Source organism: Sorex fumeus, unplaced genomic scaffold (assembly GCF_029834395.1).
Source record: "Sorex fumeus unplaced genomic scaffold, SorFum_2.1 ptg000063l, whole genome shotgun sequence".
NCBI classification, from domain to species: Eukaryota; Metazoa; Chordata; class Mammalia; order Eulipotyphla; family Soricidae; genus Sorex; species Sorex fumeus.
In genome coordinates, this window is record NW_026606120.1 from 64,227,003 (window position 1) to 64,233,314 (window position 6,312).

The window sequence follows — 6,312 nt, forward strand, 5'->3', positions numbered from 1 at the left end:
ACTTACTCCAGCCCCTTGTGAAATCTCCTTGTCCCCTCCAAACAAATTTTGTTACAGAGCTCTTTCAAAATATAAAATGATCACTTCCTTTATGTGTTTATAGAATTTTTTTTCCCCTGTGGATCTTTGCTGGCTGTTTTCAGTATGAATTAAAATTTCCTTGGCTTAGCACATCATATCTTTGTTTAGTCTGAACCCTTTGCTAACCACCATTTTGTTGTTGTTTTTTGGGTCACATCCAGCAATGCTCAGGGGTTAGTCCTGGCTCTGCACTCAGAAATTACTCCTGGTGCAGATCAGGATATGGGATACGGGGGATTGAATTTGTGTCTGCCATGTGCAAGGTAAATGCCCTACCTGCTGTACTATCTCCTGTCCTGCCCCCCCAAACACCTTAATCTATTGCATTTCTCCACAAACACTAATCTATTTCATTTTTCTTTCATCTCTATTATATGGGATTGTAGATCTTCAAAGCTATCATAGTACTTTAGCATATGCTATGCCCTTTCTTTCCTCTAAATGTCAATTTCTGACCTTCCTTAACTAGCTAACTCTCTCACCTAATCACTGGATGCTAAGTTCCAAATGTCACTCCCTCTTAGAAGTCTCCCTTTCCCACCCCCACTCAATATCACTACAAATTCTTATATGGGCCATTAAAGTGTAATAAACAATAATCATCTTTGTATTGAATATAGTGAATAGTGATTTATGGTCAGCTGTTTTCCCTCCCATCACTGGAAATTCTTTGAGGATTAAGTACTTTTGGGGGCAGGGTTTGGGCTACATCCAGCAGTTCTCAGTGGTCACTCCTGGCAGTGCTTTGGCGATTATATGCAGTGCCAGGAATCAAACTAAGGTCAGCTGCATGCAAGGGCAACCAGCCCAAGTCTAGGGTATCTTATTCAGCTTGGTATCTAGCTCCACTATTAGATGTTCAATGTTCATTAAATAAATATGTGATAGGGAAAAATTATTCTAAAACTCTACCTTCCTGCATCTTTCAAAAATAGCTAGATTACCATAAATACTTTCAGATTTGTTCAGTGAATCTTGTTGGGGGATGCCAACGATGTAAGCAAATGATAGATGTTCAGCAGAATGGCTGTTGGGTGATGCAAATGATATATGCGAATGCAAATGATAAAGAGAAAGAACACATTACTTTCCATGAAAAAATGTAAAGACAGACCCTATGGAGGTGGAGGGTTTTCCCCCAGTTGACCTGGGGAGAAAATGCTGAATGGGAAAATGGATTTGTATGGGAGAAAGAAATGGAAGCTCCCACAAAATGCAGAACTTAGGAGAAACAGATGTTTAAGAATGATGCATAATATAATCCCTTTTCCATATTCATAATAACTTTGGTAATTTATGGTTGTCTGTGCCTGAGAGAATGATTTTGGGTTTTTTGCTTCCAAGTATTAGAAATCTATACACCAGGTGCAAGGGTTTGCCCAAAGAGGCTCAGTGGCACTTGAGCAGTTTTGTTTTATTTTTTATTTTATTTTATTTTATTTTTGCTTTTTGGGTCACACCTGGCGATGCTCAGGGGTTACTCCTGGCTCATGCACTCAGGAATCACTCCTGGCAGTGCTGGGGGGACCATATGGGATGCTGGGAATCGAACCTGTTGGCTGCGTGCAAGGCAAATGCCCTACCCGCTGTGCTATCGCTCCAGCCCCACTTGAGCAGTTTTAAATGAAAGACAAGGGACCTGGCACTACCAGAACAGGTGAAATTTTGGGGAAAATCTTTTCATTGTAAATGTTTAAGAAGTTCAAATGTTGCATTCACACCAACATGCTCTGCTTCGCTGTGTTCGGAAGAAACTTTGCTGTGTTTAGAAGAAACTATGCTTCATTTTCACCAACACTTCTTATTTGATGTGAGCAAATAGACTAGCTGAAACCTAAAGAATCTCTCACATCTACTTTAGAACAGGGTTGACTTTGTTTGAATAAAACTCCTCAGAATTGACTACTTCCAATGTCCATAGCTAAGTATCAAGGTCCATGGTTGAATGACTCCAGTGAAGGAGCATTGACATTTTTGTTAAGCAGAATTTTTTCAGGCTTGAGACACAGTACAAGTGTTAAGAAACTTGCCTTGCACATAACCAGCCCAAGCTCAAAACCCTGGCATCACATATGGTCCTCTGAATAGCCCCAGGAGTTGACCCTGAGCACTGCCAAATGTGTCCCAACCACCACGCCCCAACCCTCACCACAAAAAAATTAAAAGTGCTCAGAAATATGTATTATTTTTGACCAAAGCTAAGACATAGAAATGCATTTTATACAGACCGATACTAATCTGTTTGTGTAAAGTTGTGGCCTCACCCACATTCTGAGAACTATGGCGACCAACTTTTGTTGTTCCTACTCCTCTTTGGGGGAGTCTTTTCTTCAGATTCCACTGCATTTCCATCTCCTTTCTTAATATCTCTTAGACTCAGGTGGGGGAGGAGGAGTGTTTCCCAAGCAGTGTCAGGAGGCATGGAGGCCCTGCCTGCAATTCTCTGGCAATCAGAATATTAATATAATACAAGGACTCAAGGATCTGATGCTGCCAGGGCCCTGCAGTGCCAGTGCCAGAGGCCTACAGGGCTACACCCAGTGATGTTCATGATATCATGTGATGCCAGGAATTGAACCCAGGTTGGGCACATGCCAGGCATGCATCTTAAACACTGTACTATTTTCCAGCCACACCTCCCAAATTTTCTTGAGAAGGAAGAGCTACAGAAGTCCCAACCCTCAGTGCTGAGCAGGGGTTTTTACAATTATCCAAGGCAAGGTTTTAATTCTGGATTCAAATAATGCCCCTTTTGGTAATTGTGGAAGAGAAAAACTAGAGCCAATAGACCATCAATGACTGATAGTCCACTGAGCACAGAATATGACTGGCTGTAGTGAGGAATAACATGCAGCCATATACTGAAAAAGGGGAAAATCACTGGATTTAGTATCAGGAACTTAGACTCAAAACTTGGCTCATATTAAACACTTAGCAATTCATATAACTTGGGGATAGGAGAGATAGTACAGCGATTCAATCACTTGCTTTGCACATGGCTGACCCTAGTTTGATTCCCAGCACCCATTGAGGGTCCTCCAAACTGAGAGGAATCCCTGAGCACTGCTGAGCATAACCCTCCACAAGAAATTTACACAACTCACAACTTCTGTGCTCTCACTTTTTCAGCTTAAAAACAGATATGATATTATGTACCTCTAGGAATGGTGTTCAAGATGAAATAAACTAATAGATGGAGAGGTCCCAGGACATCTTAGGGAAGCAAGAAGTAGACTCTGTGTGTACACCTTTCCTCCCGATACCTGTAAGGAGTCACTTTCAAATAAATATAATGAAACATTGAGAATAGTAAAAAAAGAACTCAGTTTTTTCTTAGCAATAATTCATTACCAACACTTAGGAAAACTCACAGTCCCTTCCTACTTTTCTTAGATCAGCATAACTAAATCCTTCCACAACTCACAAGTTACTTCAACCAAAGTCCCCAGATTACAGAATGCGTATTTTCTAACTCATCTTCATTATGGCACTCAATATAGCCTGTCTACCCAGGATATTTGCTCCTGTTATTTTCTCTCTTGGGGTTTTCATCATCAAAGTCAAAGAACTGAGCATGAAAAGGATAGATATGCTACAAAGTTGAAGTATGTTAATCTATTTGATAATTATCATGCAATATCACTGGAGGTACAAAATCCAAGATCGGAGTGCCGTTATCCTTCAGGTTCTGGTAAAGTCCATCTTCTGGGTTACAGAATGCCGACTTCTTCCAGTGCCCTCAGACTTTTGGGTCAGCAGCTCTGTCAGGCCTCTTAATGAAGGCACTAATCTCATTCACGAGGGTGGTGGCTGATCTAGTCATCTCTGAAAGGCCCCACTTCCTAATATTATCACATCAGAGGATTTCAACATGTGGATTTGGGGTAGGGGAAGGGCACAAACATTCAGACTATAGCACCTGGGACTGTCAGCAAAAAAAAAAAGTAGAAAGAAAGAAAGAAAGAAAGAAAGAAGGAAAGTGCCTGCCATAGAGACAAGCTTCGGGGGAGGGTGACCGGAGGGAAACTAGGAATTAGTGGTGGGAAATGTACACTGGATGGGTGTTGGAACACTGTATGACTGAAACCCAACTGCTTTGTAATTCTATTCATGGTGTTTCAATAAAAAAATAAAATAAAAATAATAATAAATAAGTAGAAAAAAAAACATTCCTCCTTTCTGGAGCATTCTGAGTGAGTACATTTACATTTTTGTGTGTTTGTTTGGGAGCCACACCCAGCAGTATTCAGGGTTTACTCCTGGCTCTGTGCTCAGGAGTCACTCCTCGTGGAGCTCTGGGTATCAAACGTGGGTCAGCCTTATGAAAGGCCAGTGCCTTACCTGCTATACTATCTCTCCAGCCCTATCACGCATGTTTATATTTTAATGGTTGCCCTATTTAAAGAGACAGATGAAAGCCAGTCACAGAATTAGAGTCAGCAGAAGTTTGGTCAAACTTGCTGAGGCATCTGGAGCAGAGCTGCTGCTCTCTGATTGGAGTGGGCTAATCCCAGCTAGAGGATAGGCTTCCAGATGCTTCCTGGTAGGGTCAGCATCCAGTCCGGGAACCCCACGTCCTCAAAGAGCAGAGCAGGTGCTCTCCCGGGAGATTTCTCTGCAGCTGCCATCTGCTGCAGCACAAAATATTCTCTTCTATGGCTAGGCAGTGTCCATGTAAATGAGTGTCTGCCATTTTGCAGAAGGAAGAACTCTGTCTCTGAGTTCAACAAAAATGGTCACATCCTGTAAATACAGAAAACTTTCCATTTCCCTTAGGTCACACTTGTCTCTAAGTGGAATCTAGTGCTGCTTTTCTTCATACTTGGGATTCCTCCTCAGAAACTAATTCAAAGGGACATCTCACTTTAAAAAATAATAAAGTGGCTGTTGTTTAGATAATTGATTCAAGGCAGTGTCTGGTGTTTTATTTGAATCTTTTGAAGAGTTTTTCCTCCGAGGGTGGAGGTAGATTTTTTGTTTGTTTATGTTTTTGTTTTGTTTTGCTTTGGGCAGTGCTCAGGGGTGTCAGGGAATGAATTCAAGTCAGTGGCATGCAAGGCAAGTGCCATACCTTTACATATTATCTCTCCAGCACCTGGGGGTGGTGAAGACCAAGGCATTTTATTTTATGTGATTTTTATCTAATTTTAGTTTCATGTCATTCTTTTTTTTAATTTTTAGAATAAATACCATTTACTTACAGTGGTATTTGCAAACCTAAATAATCTCTCATCAATTTTCTGTATTGACCATTTTCATCTTCGTTGAAGCCATGCTCGTCTTTGGAAGGCAGTGCCAGGACATGCCCATTATCTCGTTCGGAATCCATCTCCATTCCCTAATTAGCCCCGCCATACTGATAGCCTATTTCTGCACATTCCTAGCTCTGAAAGGATGTGATTTGGCATCTGTGGGGTAGTTTTTTTTTTAACCCTTGCATTATTTCATATTGTTACCTATATTTATTATTTTATGTTAATCTTTTCCTTACAACCAACCAATTCACTTGGCTTAGCTGCCTTCACATACCAGATTTTTAATCTATAGTTATTCTTCCTACTTGGTGTAGAAAAAAAAGTTTACATTTTTCTTTTTTTTTTTTTTAAGAGAAAGAGAGGACTCGGGATGTAGCTGGGACATAAGCTTTGTGTGTATGAGATTCTGGGTTTGATTCCTAGCTGGGCGGTGGTGGGGGAGAGAAGGGTGAAGGAGAGAGAGACTACTTCAAACCTACAGAGAGGAAATATGGATATTAAAAGTATCCAATACTTTGACCTTAGAAAAAGCTGAGTGCAAAAATCTTTATTTTGCTTTTAGTGATTTTCAAGACATATTCCTATAACGTTGCAATGTCTGCCTGGAACTCAGACCTCACACATGCAAGGTAAGAGCTCTATGACCAAGCCTCATTCCCAGTTCCAGATTCCCTTATCAGTGAAATGTGTAAGATAATGCCTATCTATCCCTAGCATTGAGGGAAAATTTAAAGATAAGCATGGAAAGTACCCTTTGAGATCCTGGACCTTGGAAGGTTTTAAAGGGAAGGAAACCAGAATTGTGAGTGAGAGAATTTCCAGCACTTCAGAGCTCTACCGAATAAACACTTCTAGCAGGCTGACCTAATACGAGAGGCTCAAGTTTGTGCTGGGGGGATGGGGGGTGGATATAGACAGACTATGTGCATAGAAGGAGGCACAACTGAATTCTGGGAGAGAAGGGAAAAGATCAAGA